This window comes from Rhinoderma darwinii, chromosome 5 (assembly GCF_050947455.1).
Source record: "Rhinoderma darwinii isolate aRhiDar2 chromosome 5, aRhiDar2.hap1, whole genome shotgun sequence".
In the NCBI taxonomy this organism is placed as follows: Eukaryota; Metazoa; Chordata; class Amphibia; order Anura; family Rhinodermatidae; genus Rhinoderma; species Rhinoderma darwinii.
In genome coordinates this window covers 84,200,627-84,227,740 of record NC_134691.1, presented here as the reverse complement: position 1 = coordinate 84,227,740, position 27,114 = coordinate 84,200,627, and the positions used below count along the sequence as shown (strand labels likewise).

The 27,114-nt window shown below is 40.0% G+C and overlaps 1 protein-coding gene across 1 annotated transcript in view; it reads right to left on the bottom strand.

Annotated features, from left to right (window-relative positions):
• Nucleotides 1-26,783, bottom strand: part of PLAG1 (PLAG1 zinc finger) — a 38,799-nt gene extending 12,016 nt beyond the window's left edge. Inside the window, exon 1 of the mRNA XM_075828321.1 lies at nt 26,658-26,783. The gene's annotated coding sequence lies outside the window, so the exon portion shown is untranslated. The remainder of the gene's footprint in view (nt 1-26,657) is intronic.
• Nucleotides 26,784-27,114: the final 331 nt, after the last annotated feature.

The window sequence follows — 27,114 nt, the reverse complement described above, 5'->3', positions numbered from 1 at the left end:
GAAAACTCGTTATCTATATCGATATCTAGGTAGAGAGCGCTCGATATCTAGGTAGAGAGCGCTCGATATCTAGGTAGAGAGCGCTCGATATCTAGGTAGAGAGCGCTCGATATCTAGGTAGAGATAGAGAGCTCGATATCTAGGTAGAGATAGAGAGCTCGATATCTAGGTAGAGATAGAGAGCTCGATATCTAGGTAGAGATAGAGAGCTCGATATCTAGGTAGAGATAGAGAGCTCGATATCTAGGTAGAGATAGAGAGCTCGATATCTAGGTAGAGATAGAGAGCTCGATATCTAGGTAGAGATAGAGAGCTCGATATCTAGGTAGAGATAGAGAGCTCGATATCTAGGTAGAGATAGAGAGCTCGATATCTAGGTAGAGATAGAGAGCTCGATATCTAGGTAGAGATAGAGAGCTCGATATCTAGGTAGAGATAGAGAGCTCGATATCTAGGTAGAGATAGAGAGCTCGATATCTAGGTAGAGATAGAGAGCTCGATATCTAGGTAGAGAGAGCTCGATATCTAGGTAGAGATAGAGAGCTCGATATCTAGATAGAGAGATAGATAAGGCCTAGGGAATTGCACCAGGATTTTTTTATTGATTTTTTTTATATTCGTACAGATTCATTTTAGTTTTTATTTTACGCAATTTCATTGTGTCTGGTCAAAGTTGAACCTTCATTGGGAGCATAGTTTAGGATGGGGTGAGAAGATATAACATGTAGACACACAAACAAGATAACTGTTGGCTAAAAAACAAAAGTTCCCTATTGTCATTCCCCTCATCTGGGAATGCAGAAGAGGTGTGCGTAGCACATTAAAATATTTCTGAGATGGTCAAATGTGGATATTTTATGGAGAGTAGATCTTGCATCCTCTGAACATACCCCAACTCGGCCTATTGAATGCAGACGTTGTGGATTTTTAGTGCGGACTCTGTACCGAAAATCTGCAAATAATTTGCAGTAGAAAACCCCATTCACATGTATGCTATGGACATTAAAATGTGTACCATGCCGATTATATATCAAGGATTTTACATGGAAAGGATGAAGTCCAGACAAAAATTAGAATGTAATACGTGCAGATTCTTGCAAAATCCATCAAGGGCAAGGATAAAGTGTTAATTTTATTAGCCTATGCTAAGAAAAAAAACTAAAAAATGGGTGTGCAAAGTTTTTTCTATGACAAACAGTTGTTTCTAGCGTAAAGAGGCACAGGGTCAGTAAGACACCAATTTTAACTGCAGGTTGAAAAACCACACTGATAATCTGTCATGACTGTCCATGTTTACTACAGATCCGCCAACCCTATAGTTCGCAAGTATTAAAGTATGTGCATATATCTTAAAAGTCTGGAAATACTGGAACTATTAAAGTGTACATTGTGTTCGTAATGCTTACAATGCCCTCCAACGGTAATTCTTCAGCACTGCTCTGCTAGGAATAGTTTAGATCAAGCTAGCCATCTCACATTTCTCATCAGGAAATGTTTTACAAAAAAATGGAAGGAACCATGTCTTTAGTGTGAAAAATATTAAAACCAGACATGTATAAATGTTACCCAGTCCAAGAAGTCCACTCAAAAACGTAGGAGCCAGGTACAGTGTAACCTACAGTACTGTGCAAAAGTTTAAAAGGCAGTTGTGGAAAAATGCTGCAAAGTAAGAATGCTTTCAAAAATAGAAGTGTTCGTTTTTTTTAAATAAATTAAACAAAATACAAAGTGAACGAACAGAAGAGAAATCTAAAATCAATATTTGGTGTCACCACCAGTTGCCTTCAAAACAGCATCAATTCTTCTAAGTATACTTGCACAAAGTCATAGATTTTGTAGGATTATAGTCAGGTGTATGATTAACCAATTATACCAAACCGGGGCTAATGATGATCATTTTCATATGTAGGTTGAAACAGTCATTAACCGTAACAAACAGCTGTGTAGGAGACTTAAAACTGAGCGAGGAACATCCAAACTTCTACAAAGGCGAAGTTGTGGAAGACAGTTTGTCACAGGTTCACCATGGCAAGACTGAGCACAGCAACAAGACACAAGGTAGTTCTACTGCATCAGCAAGGTCTCTCCCAGGCAAAAGATTTCCAAGTAGACTGGGGTTTCAAGATGTTCTGTTCAAGCTCTTTTGAAAAAGCACAAAGGAATGGGCAACGTTGAGGACTGTAGACGCAGTGGTCGGCCATGGAAACTGCAGCAGATCAAAGACACATCACTCTTACTTCCCTTTGAAATCGGAAGATGTCCAGCAGTGCCATCAGCTCACAACTGGCAGAAACCAGTGGGACCCAGGAACGCCCATCTACAGTTCAGAGAAGTCTAGCCAGAAGTGGCCTTCATGGAAGAATTGTGGCCAAACAGCCATAAGTTTGGCGTGGAAATAAGGCACAGCGGCTCAACTATGCATGAAAATAACTGGGGTGCAGAAAAATGGCAGAAGGTGCTCTGGTATGAAACTTCAAAACTTTAAATATTTGGCTGTAACAGAAGGCAGTTTGTTTGCCGAAGGGCTGGAGAGCGGTACAATAGTGAGTGTCTGGAGGCAACAGTGAAGTATGGTGGAGGCTCCATGCAAGTTTGGGGCTGTACTTCAGCAAATGGAGTTGGAGATTTGGTCAGGACTAATGGTGTTTTCAATGATGAAAAATGCAGGCAGATCAATCAGGGAGGCGTCTGATTGTCTCAATTTTTTCTGCAGCATGACAACAACCCCAAACATACAGCCAACGTCATTAAGATCTATCTTCAGTGTAAAAAAAAAAGAGAAGAAAAATCAAGGAGCCCTGGATGTGATCATATGGCCCCCACAGATCCCCGATTTCAACATCATCGTTTGACAAAGTTGACAGGTCAGAGTGGAGGGGGGGAAGCTACAGAACCATGTCAGGGATGAAGAGGAGAGCGACCCAATGCAGACAGCCAATGCATTTGCCAGATGGGCAGTCCGGCCCTGGTAGCCTCACACATACTTAAATATACCTGAATGGAAGGGGTCATCTGGTTCAGGTCAGAAGCTTTTAATGACATGCCATTCAAAATCCTTCGGTATTAATATGGAGTTTGCCCCCGTTTTCAGCTAAAACAGCTTCCACTTTTCCGGGAAGGCTTTCTACAAGATTTTGGAGAGTGTCTGTGGGAATTTTTTCCCATTCATCCAGAAGAGCATTGGTGATGTGATGTCAGACACGGATGTTGAATGAGAGGGCCTGGCTCACAATCTCTGTTCTCATTCATCCCAAATGTCTTCAATGGGGTTGAGGTCAGGGCTCTGTGCGGGCCAGTCAAGTTCTTCCACTCCAAACTCACCCAACCATGTCTTTATGGACCTCACTTTGTGCACTGGGGCACAGTTATGCTAGTGTTGGAATATTACAACATCTGCAACTGAATGCTGGAGGAACTATCTTGAACCAACAGTAAACGGCACTCTGTTAACTATTAGTTATTATCTATGTGTAGCTCCTCTAGCGATGATGTGTGTGTTATCTCTTGTATTCTCCATCTTGATATTGTTACGGATGTTGGTTGCTGTTTATTCCAAGTAAAAAACAGTTTGATTCTCCCACAATATCGGAGTGCTGTTGAAAGCTGCAAATACTGCAACAAGTTATGGGCCCAGTCACAGACAAGGAACAGAACAGCACAGCTTGGTGATCAGACTGATACCAGGAATCATCCAGAGGTCTCATCTCCTGAATACAAGTAAGAAACATATAAAAAGGAAGATGGCCGGCAGCTCAGAGCTGAAACTTACAGTGGCCAAACTGAACAATCATAATTACCAGCTCTGGAAGTTTAAAGTAGAAATGTTACTACCCAGAGATGACTTGTGGGAGTTCATTACTACAGAGAGACCAGAGATCAATTATCAGGAATGGGACAAGAAAAATAGACAGGCAAGGGCCACCATAAGCTTATTAGTGGAGGATGACAAACTTACATGACAGCACTGCAAAAGGCATGTGGGATGCACTGAAAAAGCTGCATGAGAGATCCAGTTTAAAGAGGCTCTGTCACCAGATTTTGCAACCCCTATCTGCTATTGCAGCAGATAGGCGCTGCAATGTAGATTACAGAAACGTTTTTATTTTTAAAAAACGAGCATTTTTGGCCAAGTTATGACCATTTTTGTAGTTATGCAAATGAGGCTTGCAAAAGTCCAAGTGGGTGTGTTTAAAAGTCCAAGTCCAAGTGGGCGTGTATTATGTGCGTACATCGGGGCGTTTTTAATACTTTTACTAGCTGGGCGCTCTGAAGAGAAGTAACATCCTCTTCTCTTCAGAACGCCCAGCTTCTGACAGTGCAGATCTGTGACGTCACTCACAGGTCCTGCATCGTGACGGCCACATCGGCACCAGAGGCTACAGTTGATTCTGCAGCAGCATCAGCGTTTGCAGGTAAGTCGATCTTACCTGCAAACGCTGATGCTGCTGCAGAATCAACTGTAGCCTCTGGTGCCGATGTGGCCGTCACGATGCAGGACCTGTGAGTGACGTCACAGATCTGCACTGTCAGAAGCTGGGCGTTCTGAAGAGAAGAGGATGTTACTTCTCTTCAGAGCGCCCAGCTAGTAAAAGTATTAAAAACGCCCCGATGTACGCACATAATACACGCCCACTTGGACTTGGACTTTTAAACACACCCACTTGGACTTTTGCAAGTCTCATTTGCATAACTACAAAAATGGTCATAACTTGGCCAAAAATGCTCGTTTTTTAAAAATAAAAACGTTACTGTAATCTACATTGCAGTGCCTATCTGCTGCAATAGCAGATAGGGGTTGCAAAATCTGGTGACAGAGCCTCTTTAAATAGAAAGTTATTTCTGCTGAGGAAACTGTATAAAATGAGACAACATAGAAAAATATATGCAGGAGCATATATATGCAATGCTGGAAGTGGTTGCACAACGGAGGTCAGTCAGTGAGGACATTAAGAGGCTCTGTCACCACATCATAAGTGCCCTATATTGTACATAATATGATCAGTGCTGTAATGTAGATTACAACAGTTTTTTATTTAGAAAAACTATCATTTTTGATGGAGTTACGACCTATTTTAGCTTTATGCTAATGAGTTTAGACAACTGCGTTTTACTTTTTGACCAAGTGGGCGTTGGAGAGAAATGTAGGACGCGGACCAATCAGCGTCATACACTTCTTCCCATTCATTTACACAGCACATAGCGATATAGCTATATCGCTATGCGCAGCGACATAAACACACTATAACGTTACTGCAGTGTCCTATCAATATACATTACCTCCAGCCAGGATGTGATGTGTATTCAGAATCCTGACACTTCGCTAACACAATCCCAACACTACAGCACAGCAAGCGTAATCTCGTTTGAAATGACAGTTTACAGCGTAATCTCGCGAGATTACGCTTGATGTGCTGTAGTGTTGGGATTGTGTTAGCGAAGTGTCAGGATTCTGAATACAGTGTAACTTTTGCTGAGGATCTGAAAGCTGGTGTGATGACATCACTGGAATCCAGAGCAGAAAATATTACTGACACTGATCAGACTACCTGTATGTATCCTGAGCAAATGGCTGAAGTTAGTGCAGGCCCAAGCCCTGCCAATGAACAGACGCTACCAAACCCAGATACAGAACCAAGGCGTTCCACAAGAGAAAACAAAAAGGTAAACCACTTGTACGTCTCTCATACAAGGCAAGCACCACCGTATATGAACCCACATCTTGGGAAGATGTATCCCAGCTTCCAGAAGGGGAAGCCAATAAATGGATCAAGGCTGCAGAAGATGAAATTAGAACCATGAATGACACCAAAATATGGGACGCTAACAAAGCGGTCACTAGGTAGAAAAGCCATAGGTTGTAAATGGACTTTTAAAGTTAAATACAATACAGATAGCACGGTGGAACGATACAAAGCAAGACTCGTTGCCAAGGGATATTCACAAAAATATGGAGAGGACTACGATGAGACATTTGCTCCAGTAGTCAAACATGCTGCCGTCAGAACCTTGCTCGCAGTAGCAGTTACAAGAAAAATGCAGGTTAAACATTTTGATGTGAAAAAAAGCATTTCTGCATGGTGAACTAACGGAGAACATTTACATGGAACCACCACCACCACCAGGATTTAAAGATGAACAAAGACCAGACTTAGTGTGCAAACTCCAGAGAAGTATATATGGTCTAAAGCCGGCTGAAAGAGAATGGAATGTTAAAATAAATAAAGTGCTTACAGATGAAGTCTTCCAGAGGATTGAGGCCAATCCCTGCCTATACACAATGAAGTGCTTACAGAGGAAGGCTTCCAGAGGAGTGAGACCGACCCCTGCCTATACACAATGAAGTGCTTACAGATGAAGGCTTCCAGAGGAGTGAGGCCGACCCCTGCCTATACACTGACAGACAGATGGATTTTTGTGCTCATATGTGAATGAGCTAGTCTGTTTTGAGCAAAAAGGGGATGAAACAAAAATACTACAGACTCTAAAATGAGAATTTTGAGACCAAAAATCTTGGAAACATAAATCATTACCTCGGTATTCAAACGGCGGTTTTCTTCTGAACCAAAGGAACAAGATTCAAGAAATGATCGAAATTTTTGGCTTTAAGGATGCAAAACCAGTAAAGTCTCCTATGGAAACCAACTACTTGAAGGAGATGAAGAGCCAAGGTACTTTGCTACCAAATGACAGTCATACAGGAAGGCAATAGGAAAATTGCTATATGTTACCACTGTTACAAGACCTGACATTGCAACAGCAGTAGGAATCTTATGTAGAAAGGTCTCAATGTGAAGTCAGATGGACTGGAATGCTGTAAAAAGAGTCATACGTTATTTAAAGGGAACCTTGCATTTCAAACTAAGGTTAGCACCAAGTGATGAATGTAACCTGACCGGATATGTGGATCCCGACTGGGCCGGAGACCCCCGTGACAGAAAATCCACCAGTGGATATCTGTTTTTTCTTTCAGGTGGCGCTGTCAGTTGGACTAGTAGAAAACAACTCTAACACTTTCATCAACAGAAGCCGAGTATGTGGCAACAGCACAGGCAAGAAGTTATATGGCTGAGACAACTGTTTGCAGATTTGGGTGAACAACAATCAGAACCAAAAAAAAGGTCTTTGAAGACAACCAAGGTTGCCTTGAACATGCACAGATGGAAAGGGTTAATGCCAGAACCAAGCATATTGATGTGAAGTTCCATTTTCTGAAGGATGTTCAAGAACAAGGACTTCTGGACTTGCTGTACTGCCCAACTGAAGACATGATCGCAGATATATTCACAAAGCCCCTGAACGCTAAAAGACATTCCAGGCTGGTAAAGAAGCTGGGACTTATGGATTAAGCCTTAGCGGTTGAGAAGGGGGTGTTGGAATATTACAACATCTGCAATTTAATACTGGAGGAACTATCTTGAACTGACGGTAGATGGTGCGGTGTTAACTATTAGTTGTTATCTATGTGTAGCTCCTCTAGTGAGGATGTGTATGTTATCGCTTATATTATCCATCTTGATATGGTTACGGATGTTGGTTGCTGTTTGTCCCAAGTAAAAAACAGTTTGATTCTCCCACAATGTCGGAGTGCTGTTGAAAGCTGCAAATACTGCAACAGCTAGAACATAAAAGGGCCTTCCCCAAAACGTTCCCTACAAAGTTGGAAGCAAATGACCAAAATGTCTTGATATTCTGAAGTATTACGATTTCCTTTAACCCCTTCCCTCTTTAGCCACTTTTGACCTTCCTGACAGAGCCTCATTTTTCAAATCTGACATGTGTCACTTTATGTGGTAATAACTCCGGAATGCTTTCACCTATCCAAGCGATTCTGAGATTGTTTTCTCGTGACACATTGGACTTTATGTTACTGGCAAAATTTGCTCGATATGTTCAGTATTTAATTGTGAAAAACACCAAAATTTAGCGAAAAATTGCAAAAATTAGCATTTTTCTCAATTTAAATGTATCTGCTTGTAAGACAGGCAGTTATAATACACAAAATTGTTGCTAATTAACATCCCCCATATGTCTACTTTAGATTGGCATCGTTTTTTGAACATCCTTTTATTTTTCTATGACCTCACAAGGCTTAGAACTTTAGCAGCAATTTCTCACATTTTCAAGAAAATTTCAAAAGGCTATTTTTACAGGGGCCAGTTCAGTTGTGAAGTGGTTTTGAGGGCCTTATATATTAGAAACCCCAAAAAAGTCACCCCATTTTAAAAACTTCACCCCTCAAAATATTCAAAACAGCATTTAGAAAATGTCTTAACCCTTTAAACATTTCACAGGAATTAAAGCAAAGTAGAGGTGAAATTTACAAATTTCATATTTTTCTGCAGAAATACATTTTTTAATACAATTTTTTTTATAACACAGAAGGTTTTACCAGAGAAATGCAACTCAATATTTGTTGCCCAGTTTTTGCAGTTTTAGGAAATATCCCACATGTGGCCGTAGCGTGCTACTGGACTGAAACACCGGCCTCAGAAGCAAAGGAGCACCTAGTGGATTTTGGGGCCTTATTTTTGTTAGAATATATTTTAGGCACCATGTCAGGTTTGAAGGGCTCTTGCGGTGCCAAAACAGTCAAAATCCCCCAAAAGTGACCCCATCTGGGAAACTAGACACCTCAAGGAAATTATCTAGGGGTGTAGTGAGCATTTTCACCGCACAGGTTTTTTACAGAAATTATTGGAAGTAGGCCGTGAAAATTAAAATCAACATTTCTTCAAAGAAAATGTAGGTTTAGCGATTTTTTTTCTCATTTCCACAAGGACTAAAGGAGAAAAAGCACCGCAAAATTTGTAAAGCAATTTCTCCCGAGTAAAACAATACCTCACATGTGGTAATAAACGGTTGTTTGGAGACACGGCGTGGCTGAGAAGGGAAAGAGCGCCATTTGGCTTTTGGAGTTCACATTTAGCAGGAATGGTTTGCGGAGGCCATGTCACATTTACAAAGCCCCTGAGGGGACAAAACAGTGAAAACCCCAAACAAGTGACCCCATTTTGGAAACTATACCCCTTGAGGAAATTATCTAGGGGTATAGTGAGCATTTTGACCCCACAGGTTTTTTGCAGAAATTTTTGCAAGTAGGCTGTGAAAATGAAAATCTACATTTTTTCAAATAAAATGTAGGTTTAGCTAATTTTTTTTCATTTCCACAAGGACTAAAGGAGAAAAATCACCATAAAATTTGTAAAGAAATTTCTCCCGAGTAAAACAGTACCCCACATGTGGTAATAAACGGCTGTTTGGACACACGGCGAGGCTGAGAAGGGAAAGAGCGCCATTTGGCTTTTGGAACTCAAATTTAGCAGGAATGGTTTGCGGAGGCCATGTTACATTTACAAAGCCCCTGAGGGGACAAAACAGTGGAAACCCCCCACAAGTGACCCCATTTTGGAAACTATCTAGGGGTATAGTGAGCGATTTGACACCACAGTTTTTTTGCAGAAATTATTGGAAGTAGGCCCTGAAAATAATAATCTACATTTTTTCAAAGAAAATGTAGGTTTAGCTAATTTTTTCTCATTTCCAGAAGGACTAAAGGAGAAAAAGCACCACAAAATTTGTAAAGCAATTTCTCCCGAGTAAAACAATACCCCACATGTGGTAATAAACGGCTGTTTGGACACACGGCAGGGCTTAGAAGGGAAAGAGCACTATTTGACTTTTTGAGATCACATTTAGCAGGAATGATTTGCGGAGGCCAGGTCACATTTGCAAAGCCCCTGAGGGGACAAAACAATGAAAACGCCCAAAAAGGGACTCCATTTAGGAAACTACACCTCTTGAAGAATGCATCTAGGGGTGTAGTGAGCATTTTGACCCCACAGATGTTTCATAGAATTTATTAGAATTAGGCAGTGAAAATAAAAACAGTCCTTTTTCTTCAATAAGACGTAGCTTTAGCGCAAATTTTTTCATTTTCTCAACAAATAAAGGAAAAAAAGAACCCAACATTTGTAAAGCTATTTCTCCCGAGTACGGCAATACCCCATATGTGGTCATAAACTGCTGTTTGGGCAAACGGCAGGGCTCAGAAGGGAAGGACCGCCATTTGGAGTGCAGATGTTGCTGGATTGGTTTCTGGGCACCTGTGGGCCCAAAACAGTGGAAACCCCCCAGAAGTGACCCCATTTTGTAAACTACACCCCTCAATGCATTTACCAAGGGGTGTAGTAAGCATTTTAACCCTGCAGGTGTTTTGTAGAAATTAGTGTGCGCTCAATGTTGCAGAGTGAAAATGGGATTTTTTTCCATAGATATGCCAATATGTGGTGCCCGGCTTGTGCCACCATAACAAGACAGCTCTCTAATTATTATGCGGTGTTTCCCGGTTTTAGAAACACCCTACATGTGGCCCTAATCTTTTGTCTGGACATATGACAGGGCTCAGAAGTGAAGAGTACCATGCGGAGTGGAGGCCTAATTTGGCGATTTACAAAGTATTGGTTCACAACTGCAGAGGCTCAGATGTGAAATAATAAAAAGAAACCCCTGATAAGTGACCCCATTATGGAACTGCACCCCTCAAGGCATTTATTAAGGGGTGTAGTGAGCATTTTCACCCCACAGGTCTTTTCCATAAATGAATGCGCTGCGGATGGTGCAAATTAAAAATTTATATTTTTCCCTAGATATGCCATTCAGTGGCAAATATGTCATGCCCAGCTTATGACGCTGGAGACACACACCACAAAAATTGTTAAAAGGGTTCTCACGGGTATGACGGTGCCATATATGTTGAAGGAAACTGCTGTTTGGGCACGCTGTAGGGTTCAGGGCCGAGGGAGCACCATTTGGCTTTTGGAGAGCGGATTTTGCTTGGTACTATATTTGTTTGAGTATTGCTGGTGTTTTATAATGTGGGGGTACATGTAAGCGGGGCGGAGTATATAAGGGGCATAGTCAGGTGGTATAAAAAAATAAAAATAATCCATAGATGTGTGTTACGCTGTGAAGCAATCCTTTCTGCACAGGCCGGTGTCGCACTGATAAATGGTGTCATTTCTTATCCCCCTTTTGGTCCACACTCCGCGCCTTTGTAGTTTGGGGAATTTTGCTGGGAAAGTATTATCCTGGTATAATACGGGCACCGTCGCTTCCATCGGATATGATTGGGCCCTCCCTTCCTGGTTCCCTAATTTTAGGTCCTTGATAAATCGCCTCTTGAAACAGAAGAAATGTTCTCCTCGGGCACAACTGCATATTTTTTTATTTCCTGACTTATTGGAGCCATAACTAATTTTATTTTTCATAGACGTAGCGGTATGAGGGCTGGTTTGTTGCGGGACGAGCTGTAGTTATTATTGGTACCATTTTGGGGTACATGTGACTTTTTGATCACCTTTTATCCTATTTTTTGGGATGCCAGGTAAACCAAAAAACGCAATTCTGGCACAGCTTTTTTTTGTTTTTTTTTATACAGAGTTCACCACGCATTATAAACTACATGTTACCTTTATTCTGCGGGTCAGTACGATTCCGGCGATACCTCATTTATAGAACTTTTTTATGTTTTACAACTTTTTGCACAATAAAATTACTTTTGTAAAAAGAATGTATTTTTTCTGTCGCCAAGTTGTGAGAACCATAACGTTTTAATTTTTTTGTCGACGGAGTTGTATGAGGGCTTGTTTTTTGCGGGACGAGCTATAGTTTTTATAGGTACCATTTTTGGATACGTGCGACTTTTTGATCACTTTTTATTGTAATATTTGTAGGGCAAAGTGACTAAAAAACAGAAACTCTGGTAACGTTTTTTACGGGTTTTTTTTACGCTGTTCACCGCGTGCAATAAATAATATAATATTTTGATACCTCCGGTCGTTACGGTCGTGGCGATACCAAATACATATGGTTTATTATTATTTTTCAATAATAAAGGACTTGATAAGAGTAAAAGGGGGATTGTGTGTTATTTGATTACTTGAAACTTTTATTGTTTTCAAACTTTTATTTTTTGCACTTTTTTTTACACTTTTTTATACTTTTTTTTACACTTTTTCTCAAGTCCCACTAGGGGACTTGAAGGTCCAACGGTCAGATTTATTTTTTTCTAATACATTGCACTACCTATGTAGTGCAATGTATTAGATCTGTCAGTCATTCACTGACAGCAAGCCGTTTAGGCTTCGCCTCCCGGCGGGGCCTAAATCGGCTTCCGTAATGGCAGAGCAGGAGACCATTGTGTCTCCTGTTGCCATAACAGCAGTCGCCAGTCCCGATTGCCTGTCAGGGCTGGCGATCTGCTTGTAACCGCTACGATGCAGCAATCGCTTTCGATTGCTGCATCGAAGGGGTTAATGGCAGGGATCGGAGCTAGCTCCGGTTCCTGCCGTTACAGGTGGATGTCAGCTGTACAGTACAGCTGACTTCCACCGCTGATGACGCCGGATCAGCTCCTGACCCGGCGCCATCTTGCCGGCAGCTACGGAAGCCGATCAGGCTCCGCCGCCGGGCGGATCTTGACCGGCTTCAGTGCTAGGCAGACCGGGAGGCCAGTATTAGGCCTCCGGTTGCCATTGCAGCCACCGGAACCCCGGCAATTTCATTACTGGGGTTCCGATGAGCTGCAAACACCTTAAGTGCAGCGATCGCGTTTGAGCGCTGCACTTAAGGGGTTAATGGCGGGGATCGAAGCTAATTTCGGTCCCCGCCGTTACAGTCGGATGTCAGCTGTAAGATACAGCTGAGATCCGGTGATGATGGGACCGGCTCAGCTTCTGAGCCGGTGCCAAACGTTTGACGTACATGTACGGCAAGATGCGGGAAGTCAGTACTTTCCATGACGTACATGTACGTCAAATGTCGGGAAGGGGTTAACTGGAAATAATGGGCCTAGGCCAACCACTTAAAAACCAAAAACCCATAGAATTATCCCTCCTACACCAAACTTCACAGTTCACACAATGCAGTCAGGCAATGTTCTCCTGGCATTCACCAAACTCGTCCATCAGACTGGCAGATAGAGAAGCATAAATCGTCACTCCCCAGAACACGTTTCCACTTCTCCATAGCCCATTGGCAGCGTGCTTTACACCACTCCATCCAACGCTTGGCATTGCAAGGCTTGCATGCAGCTGCTCGGCCATGGATATCCATGGCATGAAGCTCCTGGGGCAAAGTTTGTGCGAATGTGAATTCCAGAGGAGGTTTGAAGCTCTGCAGATATTGAGTCAGCAGAGCGTTGGTGACTTTTATGGACTATGTGCCTCTGCATTTGGCAACCCCGCTCTAACTTTACATGGTCTGCCCCTTCGTGGCGGAGTTGCTGTGGTTCCTAAATGCTTCAACTTTGTAATAATACCACTCACAAACTGACCTGTTGCAATTGTGGCATCTTATTACAGTATCACGATGGAATTTAGTGATCTCTTTAGAACGACCCATTCTTTCACAAATGTTTGTAAAGGTAGACTGCATGGCTAGGTGCTGGATTTTATACACCTGTGGCATTGGGACTGAATGAAATACCTGAATGCAATCATAAAGGTGTCCCCCAATACTTTAGTCTATACAGTATAATTCCCTAAACATGATTAACTAACTTCTTTGATTTTTTCCTTGTAGAAGTAAAGGAGTGCTGTATGTTGAATCAGTTGCAAATCGCACACCAAAAACACCTGTGCTTTTTTAGTTCTCCAGCAGATGTTGAGTCCTAAATACATGCGAGATTATCCTTGGATAAGTTTATTGCACACACACATTAGTTTGGCCTTATGTTCGAATTGTTAGAGCTGTTGCACATAAAGGGTTTAAGCAGCTACCATGTAGATAACTTGCTGTACAGCACCCTAAACCAGAGACATAGGGTGCTGAACACTGGTTCTGAAGTTCTTCTGAAAAATTTTAATGGAGGTGGAGAGCCCTGTCTCGTTCGATGAGTGTTAGGGTATGTTCACACGTAGTCAACAAAAACGTCTGAAAATCCAGAGCTGTTTTCAAGGGAAAAACAGAGCCTGCTTTTCAGACGTTTTTTTACCAACTCACGTTTTTCACGGCGTTTCCACGCCGTTTTCACGGCGTTTTTTACGTCCGTTTTTGGAGCTGTTTTCATTGGAGTCTGAGAAAACAGCTCCAAAAACATCCAAAGAAGTGTCCTGCACTTCTTTTTACGAGGCGTAATTTTACGCGTCGTAATTGCCGTACGACGCGTAAAATTATGCGTCGTGTGGACAATACAGCGTTATACCCATAGAAAGTAATGGGCAGATGTTTGACGACGTATTTGAGACGTATTTCCAGACGTAAAACGAGGCAAAATACGCCTCGTATACGTCTGAAATTTGGCCGTGTGAACATACCCTTACTGCAAAAGGACATTTCCGCTGTTTAACCCTAACTTATTTAATGTAACATGACAAGAACACTAAGTGCAGACATTAAGTGTATGTTAGCAAGAAGTATGGGACAGGTGGAAGGGAATAGGACTGCAGGATCAGACTACACAGTGTTTGCTTGTAGTCTGTAACTATAGACACACATAGGTGTGCATAGGGGCTGTATACACAAAATAGATATCTTAATCATGACATTGGAGCAATAAAATGAAATGGTTGCAAACAGGTATACATACCCTCTAAAAGAGGTCTATAGTAATCTGTCAATTACTATAAATCTTTGCAAGTTCTCGGTAATCAAATGAAAGATTTAAAAAATATATACATTTTGAAAACATCTTGTTTAATGTTTATTTTTTATTTCTTCTTAAAAATTGTTTTGTGGTGATCATGCAAAAATATAAAAAATGATAACATTTGAGGTAGAGTTCATCTCAGGAAGCAAAGTGCTAAAATATAAACAAGAAAATACAATTATATTAGCTGATATAATATGATAACTATGCACAAGTTCAGACAATGATCGATCAGACTAGCATTAATGCAGGCTGCTGTTTAGGTCAGCCCGTATGAGCAATAGACATGGGCCACTGCTGTCCTGATTTACAATTCTGTTCCCTGCATAATATACCAATGCCGCTTCATTATGTCTAAACAATTACCTCTAATGTATCTGGCACTGCTTGTAACATTTCTCACTGTGTTAGAGACATATGCCGCAGGCAACATGATATAGGGCTGCAAATGGGCTTCAATGCTTAGAGAGCCTTCCATCAGAGGTATACTGCCTCCCCATTTCTCGGCACAATATGGGGACTTTGGCCCTGGGGAAGCTGCTGACGTATATTGAGTGACGGAGTCCCCCAGGCAGAGAGGGGGCACGAAGCGGTGCTCAGCCCCAGGCCTTACATTCCCCCAGTGAAGGACAGAGCTGCAGGGATAGATCTGACCCTTGGATTCATCTGCTCATGCTGAGCTTGGCTGCTTTTACTCTGGGGTAGCTGCTGACAGCGCTGTCCATATATGGGCAGTAACGTCAGGAGCTTACATAGGGCCAAACCCCAGGGCAAAGCATCAGGATTCAGAGAGGGGAAGTTCTCTTAATTTCGATGCACTAGCTGCTTTGAAGCCACTGGAGCCGCTGTTGCATACGTTAAAATTATGCCTATGATGTATGCCATAAGTCACCCATAGGCTGCCATGTTAACCGTATACCAGCTGACGGAGGTCAAAATGACACTCTTGATCTGTCAGACTAAAGGGGGTTTTACACTGGACGATTATCGGCCAGACGAGTGTTCAAAGAACAGTTGTTGCAGATAATTTCCCTGTGTAAACAGGGGAACGATCAGGAGATGAACGAGCAAACGCTCATTCTGCTGGTCGTATCGTTAACAAGGTAAACAGGGAGACATGCTACCGGCATGATAATAATGTATGGGGATGAGCGATGGGAGTAACAACTGCTCGTCTCCATCCATAGCTCAGTCTCATTGAACGGCGCTCGTTGCACCGGTCGCTTATCGGCCGGTGTAAAAGGCCCTTAATGGAGCTCCATTGACACATTTATTGTGTACATTGTGAGCTTTTTAACGTACAAGGTAACTGTAGTGAACAAATGGAATCTGAAGGAGGCCACAGATACAAAAAAAAATAAAAAATGCTAGACATTACAATACTTCACTATAAAGCGACACTACGATCCAATACATTTTGCAGCAGACTACAGGATTGGCATGTATAGAAATACAAGGGATGACAAACAAGCCAGTTCCTGGAAGGGTAGAAATTCTGACCTAGAAAAGTTAGAGTCATCACAGGTCATAAGTATAGATACTTCATTATTCAAAGCCTGGTCAAATGGTTTTGCAATTTATGATAAAACCTGCACATAAGTCCAAGTGCGTTTAGAAATGTTTTACAGGTGCCTAATGTTTTCGGATGTTTTCTATTGAGGTCTATGAAAAATCAGACTGGCTCCTGGAGTGGTCTTACAAGATTTCTTAGTCTGCTCCATCAAGATATTAAAAGGGATTAGATATAGTAGAAGTCAGATACATAAGCGCCTGAATAGCCAAACAAACCAAACAGCATAATATGATTTTAAAAAAAACCTTAAAGAAACACCTTTACTTAGGAGAAAGCCTTACGATGGTACAATGCCCTTGAATGCACAAATTCTGGTATAGCTCTATACAAAACAGTATTAGTTATAAGGCATATGGTTGGTGAGGCTACCAAAAACCAAATACATAATTTGAGGGATCTGTCCCTATAGGTGATCTTAAAGATTACCAGCACTTAAAAGCAATCTATTGCCAGAAAACGACCTATTTTAGACAGAAGATTTCTTATTTTTGTAAGGTCCCATGTCACGATGGGGGGGCCTTACCATGAAACACACCTCTGTTATTAAGCTGGAGGCAGATAACACAGGATCACACCATTGACAACAGGTAACGGGGGTAACGGGATAGATTAGCAAATACCTCATCACTGCACATGTCACAAAGCATGCCCACAACACTCTCCCGTAGAAGCAAATCTACAGAACCGATGATGTTGCTGCATTTCAGACAAGAGGGCTTCCCCCATAACAATGAAGAAAATGAATAAAAACATGTAATTCAGAAAATAAAATTAAGTATGGGAGGGGGGGGGGGGTCCTAGCAGTCACTGACCCAAGTCTTATAAATAATTCATAGTAAACCACAGCTTAGACAAATTTAATGTCCGTGTATTCTAGATGCAATGTACTTTTTTTTTTTACCATTTTAGTGAGGCACATACATTAGAAGTAATTCCTGGACATAATATTTTTTTGGCCAGCAATTACCTTATTTAATCACCTCTCACTCCATTAACACGCTCAGCAGAACGAGGATATTAATCTCTATGAAAGAGGAAGAGCGAGTAGCTGCCAGACACCTCTGGTGCCACTTAGCACAGGTGGGTGTGCCAGTGCACAATCCTAGTCACGATTTCTGAAGTCCAAGCACAATGGGGAGGGCGTATATTAAAGTACAAGGGGTCTCTTCTATTGCTCAGGTAGAATAACCCTTATTTACAAAAACAGGAGAACCCCATTTAGGGATGGGAGAATAACGCAACCAGAGCAGTTTCCCCCTTCAACACATAAAATTAAGATAAAAATCTCCTAGCCTGGATTTAAGGCTTCATTCACATCTGCGCTAGGGTCCCGTTCCGTCTGAGCTTTCCATCGGAATAGGACCATGACTGACACAAACGGAAATCAAAGTTTTCTGTTTCCATCACCATTGATTTCAATGGTGATGGATCCGGTGCCAATGGTTTCCGCTTGTCACAGTCCCGTTCCGACAGAAAGCTCAGACGGAACGTGACCCTAGCACAGATGTGAACGAAGCCTAGGACTCACCAGCGCTAGGGGACGTTTACATTTTGCCCAAATTCAATTTTATATTTTTTTAAATCACCACTAAAAGCTTTATTTATACTTATCAGATTAATTTCTAAACACATTTTGAGCTTAATTGCTTTTTAATCTAAAACTGATGAACATTTTGTACATTTAATAAACTGAATTAAAGGCGAAATGAAGCATAACAAAGACAACTGTGCGTTAATGCATTCTAAATATCAATAAATGTGTATTAAGACATTCAAAAAAATATTTGCTTTTATATTACATGGTCAGCTCTGTTAAGTCTAGACCAGCAAAACAAGCAATGCTGCTTTAAATGTTCTGAACACTTTACATAGGTAGCAGTCAGATAAAGCCTGGCATCTTACATAGTCATCTACCTACAACTGGATGTTAAGCAGATATCTGAACATCTGATCCATAACTAAAACATATATGAAATCTGTATTCCAGCAGAAATGCACGCTCACCGTCCTGACAACCTGCGTCTTTAGTCACCATCTTAAGCTCTAAATGATCATATCCCTTCATGGTTTACCAGCGCAGATTAAACATTAGGACCACAAATTCTAAAAACGATGTGGAAAGGCAGATCCATCAGTTTTCTTATGGAGCAGTTATATTTCCTAAAGCAAATGTATTTGCCATCATGTAAAATCTGGGTCACAACCCCTATGGCTATATCTTAGCTGCCATGACTGCTTGCCACACAGCATCTTCATAGAAGACCAAGACAATTCAAAGACAGCAGAACAGGAGGTAATACAATTTTCCCATATAATTCCTCATGGTTTTCAGATCTCAGCTTGTTGTTATGCAGTAGGAACATTCATTGTTTACGTCCAGTGGCTTTAATTCTGTCCGGGTCATGTGATGGACACAGGTGCACGGCTTGTTACAGTTACAGTATGTGTATCAGAGTTGTGTCTTCTAAGGCTGGGTTCACAGAGTTTTTTGCAGGAGGAAAATCTTACTCAAACTTCCGTTTGGAATTTTTGCCCGCGGCCATTGAGCGCCACAAGCGTAAGACACCGTGAAATACTCTCTCTGCCTTGATGTCAATGGGAGGTCAGAGACGTAAACGCCCGAAGATAAGGCATGTCCCTTTTCCCGCGAGCCGTTTTTTCTGCGTCAAAAAACGTAGTGTGAACTGGCCCTAATGATCCCAGCACCTGTGTGTCCATCAGATGACCATCATTTTATTCACTAGAAGTAAACAATGAATGTTCCTAGTGAATAACAAGCAGAGATCTTGAAAAACGTCAGGAACACAGAAGTTATATTAGATAATTGTTAAAGCTTAAATTATACAAAAAAAAGTAACATTTGCTGAAACTGGAGGACCCCTTTAAGTGCATGATAACTTATAAATCTAATAGTTTCAAGGTGCATGTGAAAAGTACTAAAATGTACAACACTCATCGTTTACAGTAGATTGGACAATCATACATGTGCCTCGATCTGTTTGGCCCTGAAAGCCATATATACGGAAAAAGTGGTGGAAAATATTGAACAAACACAAATCGTAGGACAGTCAACAGCCCGTGTTATTGCCACAGCTAAGCTGATTTATAGCATCCATTGACTTTCATGCCCTAAACCAGAGGTGGACATAATACTGAAGACTTTAGGATACAGTCAGACCAATCCAGAAGCAAATTGCAATTTTCTAATAGCGGGTCAAAATGACTTCGATTGAAAACACAAAACGAAACGCTAGGCACCAGTATCAATTTTCTTGGAACATCATTAGCTACCTGGCCTTTGCATGTGTTTAAGGCAAGGCTGGACAAAAAGTAGGGAAGAGAAGGCATGTTCTAATCCTAAAACCGCTGGATCACCTTTAATAATATGAATGGGATAAGATTGCACCGAGTGGCCATGGATGGTATTACTGTATGTCCATAATACAGTAACTTTAGATTGGATTCTTTAGCTTTCCGAAAAAAAAAGCTAAAATCTATTACTAGAAATTGACTGATGGTCATAGATACATGGGAATGCTGTAATGGTCATTGACAAGAAGAAAACCTGCCAGTTCACTTGTGATCAGAACTTAGTTATGGCATTATAAGGGTTTGTAACTAGAGAAATACTATGACGAATAAGATATTTACAGTTATTCAATTATTTATAGGATTTTCTATACCAAATATATGGCTTGTCCTATAGGTCATACATTTAAAATGGTTGAATTTTAACAGTTCCTTAGATTGAGCTTTGTATTTAGAACAAAGATTTTTCCAGACTCAAACCGGTTTGCTTCTTATATCAAAATAGTCTTGCATGCTAAACAATATTACATCAAAGTCTGTTTTTATTTTTGTTTTTAAACGTGGTCTCCAAATCATGCTGAGAAGTTGTTTAAGTAATTCCCAATAGAGAAGTAAACCAAAAGATCAATAAATACTAAAACAAATCCGTAAAACCTCCCTTAGCCCTCATAAAACAGAAGACAAAGACCTTAACTAGAGTCACCAAATGGGGAGCTCATCCTGACAAGTGTCCTCAGCAATAAATGGTTTTCATAGAGTAGCAAAACTTTCAGTAAACTTTATAGGTAATGGCAGAAAATTGCAGACTTCCTTGCCGTGCTTCAGAACAAATGAGAAGGTAGAAATATACAGATAGAAGCGGAAATTGTGTTTGTTAGTGGCACATATGAAAGAGTGTGCACTGTAGGTAACAAAACGGCAATCTTTAACAGAATGGCTATAGTCTAGAAATGAAATAAGTTATTTAGAAGAAAAAAAATAAATGCTGTACTGACTAAAATTAGCATATACTAGAACTCACATTGATACCCAAAAAGAGTTGTATCATTTTTCATTGAGTAAGGGTAGATTCGCCAAATACTTATTAGGAACCAAAGTTAATTTAACAAACAGAAATTATTCCAACAAGTTGTGATTTGTATAGATTTTTCCATACAAATCCCAACTTGTTGGAATAATTTTGGATTGTTGAATTAGTGGTGTTCCCATAGGTTCCTAATCAGTCTTTAGCGATTGTCCCCTCACTCAATGAAAAATGACAGAACTCTTCTTTTGGAGTATCATTCTTTGTTCTAGTACATCAAGTATCTGGATCTTCTATATCCGACAAGTGCAACACAGAAGAAAAGACTCTCCCGTCAAAAATTCTGGAGAAACCTTCTGTATGGAATTATCAACATATCTAAAAACGGTCTTTGATTGGAACACAAGGAGACTTTTTGTAGGGGGGACTATAAGTAACTCGTTTGCCTAGACCCATGTAGTAGAACACGGATATGCAAAGGCAGGAACAAGGACATGTAAGTGGTCATCACATTGTGATTCCAAAATGAATTCTAAAAGTGTGCTAAACAAAAGCAAATACTGTGCGATTTCTATACGGACTATCGTCAAGATATACTATGTGACTAAAGAAAATTATTCAGACTTTGTTCCACTCTTGAATTTCATCCCCTCAAATATGTACTTTCTTGACCATTTAATTCCACAATTCATTTAATAAATTCAATACATTTCCTATTATACGAGTCATTCACTCTTATAACAAATCCTGGTATTTTCTATATTCTATTTGTGTTATTTTAGATAGATAAAATGAATAAAAATCAGTTATAAATTAATTTGAATATATATAGTGTGTGTGTGTGTGTGTGTGTGTGTGTGTGTGTGTGTGTGTGTGTGTGTGTGTGTGTGTGTTATCCACATGAAATAATTGCCATATTTTGTCAACAAAATCATTTTCTATGTTACCAGAATCATGTGGTATTACATATGTGCTTCTCCTGTATTTTTCAGTTTGTAGGTTTACAGCCCTACAACTTCTCCACATTTATCAACCATTACACAGAAATATCCATTTTCAAAAGGAATTCTATGTTTTGAACATGAGTATATTATGGAGATCATATGCAAAACACCCACTCACTGGGTATTCTTGCAAGATCTTGGCACCCACAGTAAAGACGTTGAAAAAAAAAAGCCATTAGACCTACTTTATTTTACTAGAAAACTTTCTGATCAGTAAAGAAGCCACCTAAGACATACTTCTATTCTTTAATACAGGTTTCCGAACCAACTATTTTACTTGCATATATTGTATTTTTAGACCTAAATTATAGTGATGATGCTGGTTTCCGCCACAGGAAAAATGTTTCAATATTTCACATAGACACACAGCCTACTACACCTTTATAAACTTGAAATTGTGTTTGTTTTCCTTGTCTGGGGAAAACTAAATATGTGCACTGTATCAGCCCTCCCATTAAGTGCTATAAAACTCTTAAGGTAAAGGAGGGGAAACACATACAATATATCTATATATTTTACAAAATGTGTCACGAATACCAATATGTGCCCAGTTGAGTCTGGTCTAGGGAGCCACATTTGTACTTCAATAAGTATCTACTGTAGCTGTGTCTTATTGCAAGACACTGCGATAACCTAAACAAAAGTATAAGATGCAACCGTGATCGCTAGAAATATCTAGCATCGTCGTCAGGTATAGACACCAGCAAAAGGACAATTACCAAATAATAAAACCTACAGATTTGCAGTTAACTTCAGAATAAAACAATCAATATGGTGATCTATTGATGCAACATATCAAGAACAAATAAAATATACAGCTAGACGCTATAATACATGGACTAAATATATAGGTTATAATAACCCAGATGAATAAGGGAGAGGTATTGTCTAAAATGTAGAATATTTAACAATTTTATTTTATAAAAAGAAGTGTTTCATACTTCATCGTATGGGACGACGATATAAGTGAGGAACGGCCATAAATTATAATTCAAGAGAATATAGAGTGGAGATTAATATATATAAAATTTAATATTTAACGATCAATGCTACACAAGCCACAGAGCTATTTTACAGGGCAATAAATGATCAGCAAGTCTCCTTTACAAGAATACATTAGTTAGCTCAATAATGAGAGGATTGCTGCTTTACCACAGAACGACGATAGTGTACAGGAAGCCACTGCTACGTTTGTTGGCAAAATTACATTAATTAAAAAACGCATAAAGCAAAAAGGACAATAAGTGACAACTACAAGCTTACCATGTAACACATATCTGGTTTCAAGCCTGTGCTGCATAACAGAAATTTAACTTCACATATATACAATGATGCTGAATCAACTTCCAATGTATATGCCCTGTGATTCTCTTGTTCTGCCATGTTTGTAGCAGTGTCAGATTACAACGCTCACACTCATATCTGATTGGTCTAGGTTAGCTACAAATGTCATAGAATTGTCAGCTGAGCTGCAAAAAGCACCAATCAGATTGGAGCAGAGAAATAATGAAGGTTCCCCATAAGTCCTATAGCAATAAACAAGGCAAACCATATATCTTAATACATGGCAGACTAAATGTTTGCTTGTTTTTTTATTATTGCAAATAAATGACATTTGAAATAACATAATACATTGTTCAGATACAAAGTCCATGTACTCTAATCAGATAAAAGGACATTTATAAATATTTGTATACCCATCTTTAATTTCTACACCACCTATTTTATCACTGGCTTCAAGTTTTAGAGGTGAATACACTATTATACTAATGTGATCCTTTTAAACATATTTTATTTTTTTTAAATGTCCCCTTTAACTAAATTTGAGTTAACTGTATTAGGAAAACCAAAAAGGTAAAAGTTTGTTTAACAAAATCTGAACATTTTAGAAAGTTTGTATTTGTAGAAAATATAAGCAAACCATAAAGAGAGAACCACCATTCAGGACATATACAATATTAACCCATCAGTTGCAGGTAAAAACCTGTCTATAACAAGTGAATACATTTTAGGTTTCATCACAAACAGCTCAAAACCCATATAAACTGCCTATAATAATGCAAATAATAAACGGTTAGACTGAAATACTATCAAATAGGGCAGATCTGAATGTGGTTACAGTTACAGACTACTGGAATAAACTCAAATGAAATATTGAGCAATAATCTTATTAATTTACTACTGAGAATAACAAACAACTGGGTTTATAGATCTGCAGCAAAATGCAGACTGGTCTTGTTTATACAAGTAATCCAATATTACAAAAATTACAATAAAAAAAATCTAAAAAGTATTTTATAAATCAAATATTTGGTAACAATGTTCTTACATCATTCAGCTATTGTGCCTGTAATGCAGGTTACCTATAGATGGTTGCAATTAAACATATTGGAACAGGCCCAACTTCACATGGATATTTAAAACATGTCACTCAGTCAACACAAAGCATAGGCAGAGAGATGTGTACACATTATAACACACAAAGGCTGAAACTAGCAGGAAAAACTCAATGCAAGATGGTTACATTACCAAAATGAAATGAGGGAACATTGCTAATAGATTATACACGCATATAAAAAGGGCTATTATGGCCAATACTGCATATTATATGCAGCAGGGTATTATGTACCCTCTAATGTATAGAATTCTTAAAGTTCAGCTATAACTTTCAATAGGTCTTGATCGAAATGATAGTTCTTAGGTATGAAACATTAACAATTTAGTGTCCAGGCATAGAATCACTGACATCACACACACTGTATAAAAGCTATTTAACAAGGCAACATAATACAACAAACAGTACTAGGAGACTAGATATACTATGAATTCAGGCAACCTTCTAATATATCCCCAATTAAACATCTTAAAGAAGACAAAATATTCGAGGGACAGACTTTATAGATTACTTGTTTTGGACACAATAGATTTTTTTTTTTTTACAGATTCTAAGTTTTACATGCAAATTACTGCAATATGAATTAAAGAGACAGTACAGTGCATTTGTGATGGAGGTCACCAGGGTAGCACAGCTAAACAATGACATGGCTCTTAAGAACTATACGGTCATATTTCAGCATTTTTACTTTGAAATATTATAAAGCAGCACATCAGACCAGTTTTACATGCTTTTCCTTTAAAACATGGAGGCCATATCCCTGTCACCAGGTTTCCACCACCATCACACAGAAGTTATTTGTAATCTTTTTGTAACAGAGAATCCCTCACATGGAGGTAAACTAAGTAGTTAGTGATTACCTAATGCAAAACATAGAAATACAACAACAAACAATACAATGTACAAATGAAACTTTTATTCAGCAAACAATTCTATGGACAGGCACAAGGCATGATGCCTCTCCTGCTGCTCAAACATTGCACATCACTGGTTAATTTACATTGTAACATATGAATTATTGGCATCATTAGAAGTTATTCACATAAGCAAAAAGAAACTTATAGTAACACTGGTCTTGTATGCCTGATGTCTGGTATTGGAAGCAAGAATTCAAGTCAGATGAGAACTTATATAATGTGAAAAAATGATCCTCAACCCCACGTGGAAGCAACATCAGCAACATTACATCTCCTTGCAGACAATCCACTATGCATCTCTTTCTAGGCTACAGATGCTATACAAGTAGTAGAAGATTGTTACAGCAGGTGAAATGTAGCAGGGGGATAAACATAAAGCAAACACTTGAAGACTCTACTTCCCCAGCTCAGTCCTCCACTATCAAGAACACAGGCTGCAGCACAGCAAGGCAATGGCTGAGTGTTTCACAGCAGCAGGGGGGTGGGGGAGGCAAGAGCTTGCTTTGCAAAGATAAGTTTTTTTTTTTAGCCTGTAGAAAAGTGACAAGGGAGATAATTTACATCACCTCCAAAACCACTTAAAAACACATTCATTAGTTATAGCTCTAATGCATGGACCTTGTCCAATAGGAGAGCCCTGGGCTCAGATTATTAAATAAAAAAAATCCACACATTAAAAACCAGGGATTGTCATATTTAACCTAATGTCAACGAGTCAAGTGAATACAGAAACGGATGTCAGGTCCAAAATGTATATAAACAGCAAAATAAAATGTAAATAAACATGTAAAAAATAAAAACCTCCAATGACTCCTCAGCTGCAGGGGGTCACTCACAAGCCCGATCTATTTACAAAAACGACTCACAGAACCCAATAGGGGATTTTTAAATATTTTTAAGGATTTTTATTTGGTTTATGCCTCTATTCTCCCTCCATTTTGGTTGTTTATGATACTGACAACAAGCTGTCCCAGTAACCCGTCCTCCATCCCCCTCTGCCAGGATCCAGGCACAAATCCACTTTCATGGGACTTTGGGGGTCACACTGAAATCAGCGTACCCCCCTCCACCTTATTAGAGATGGGGGGGGGGTGTATACAACTTTCCTGACCTAACCTCACTCCACATACCCACCTCCTTAGAAGAGCATGGAAACAGAGCAAGAAACCGTGGGATCGGGATTTAAACTCCACAGGGTGAAGGTGAAGCCCCTGAAGTAACTTTGTGGGAGATTTGGAGACTTTGGGCTGAACGTGTGATTTTTGCAGATTATTTACAATTATTTTCCCAGCTCGTTCTCCCGTTGCTTTCCCCTCCTCTCCCCGCTCCCAGCTCTGCTCCTGTCACAATATTAAGTGAAAGCAAGAAAAAACGAAACTTCCCAGCAAAGTTTATTTTTTGCAAAAGTTTACTAAACTACATTTAATGGACTTCAGCACCCACAAAAAGTGCAAGAGATACAAAGAAGCAACGGGAATAAAAAACAAATGAGCCATTTCTGCAGATCATCACGCCAGCTCTCATCAATTTATTTATAAATAGAAAATTAAAGATAAATAGAACTTTTCTTTAGCAACTTTTTCCTCTTTCACCCCTGGATTTTTCTCCCAATAAAGTCCCTGCTCCAGGAGGAGAGGAGGGGGTGATTTCCAATAACTTTTTTCCTCCTCTCTCTTTCTCCCCCCTCCTCCTCCTTTTCTCGTCCCCCCCCTTTCCCATAATTTAAATAACCCTGATTTTTTATGCTTCAGAGGCGGCTGTGCCAGTCCAAACCCCCTGCAAACTCACCGCGGGAGCCTTAACATCCTTCCTGCGGTCGATTTCCGGGGTTTAGATGCCTTTCCGATTTTTTAATAATTTTTTTCCCATATTTTTGCCTGGACGCTGCGGGCCTGGAAATTGTTTGCTTTCCCCTCTCTCCAGCAGCCATTGTAGTGTATGCGCTGCGATGCAGCCCAACTTGCCGCGGGAGACGCGCCCACCACTATCCCCTCCTCTTTCTCCGCCTGCGCCACGCCCCTTTGCTTGATGCCTTCAGAGCTGCTACCAATCCAATTTACGGTGCTGTCACCGTATCCGCCTATAATTGGCTCCAACGGACGTCAGTCATCTGTAAGTGCTGTTTTGAGGCGGTCCTGAGGTAGCTACCTGGTGTGGGCGGTATCTAACGTAATTGGCCGTAGGAGCTGTCAGTCTGAGATAACTGTGAGGCAATAGGGTCGCTGAGATGTCAATTCTTAAGGGG